General features: G+C 54.2%; 2 protein-coding genes across 2 annotated transcripts in view; one reads left to right on the forward strand and one right to left on the reverse strand.

The window, feature by feature from the left end:
- KLHL28 (kelch-like family member 28) overlaps positions 1–96 on the reverse strand; it is a 13,626-nt gene extending 13,530 nt beyond the window's left edge. The window contains exon 1 of the mRNA XM_009321623.1: positions 28–96. The gene's annotated coding sequence lies outside the window, so the exon portion shown is untranslated. The remainder of the gene's footprint in view (positions 1–27) is intronic.
- The window catches only part of FAM179B (family with sequence similarity 179, member B), a 47,346-nt gene that overhangs the window by 1,413 nt on the left and 45,533 nt on the right, over positions 1–400 (forward strand). The gene's annotated exons all lie outside the window — the stretch shown is intronic.

Here is a 400-nt window from a genome sequence, read left to right on the forward strand (position 1 = left end):
AAAAAGGTTAACCAGAAACGTAAATACCTAAGCTCGCTTACTGAAGCGCTACTCTTCTGAAATCCACGGTATACGACGGTGCCCGGTAAGCGATGCGGAACACGGCGTTTTCTTTACGTGAAAACAGCAGGCAGAGCTCCAGGCACTTTTCTCTTTCAAGGCAGTGAAAGAGGAGAACCGGTAAGCGCTCGCCGGTTCTTTATTTAGGCCACAAAACGGTCGGGGCCGGCGAGCGACTTGTCTGGCTTCGTTACTCACTGGAGAGGACGAACCCTCAAACGCTCCCGCCCCGAGAGCCGAGCCAACGTCGGCTCTAACCGCCCGGCGCGTCACAAAAAAACACCTCCTGCCTGCCCAGAAAGCGCAAGAAATAATTCGCGAGCACAAACCGCCTCGCTTA

Source organism: Pygoscelis adeliae, unplaced genomic scaffold (assembly GCF_000699105.1).
Source record: "Pygoscelis adeliae isolate BGI_AS28 unplaced genomic scaffold, ASM69910v1 Scaffold43, whole genome shotgun sequence".
In the NCBI taxonomy this organism is placed as follows: domain Eukaryota; kingdom Metazoa; phylum Chordata; class Aves; order Sphenisciformes; family Spheniscidae; genus Pygoscelis; species Pygoscelis adeliae.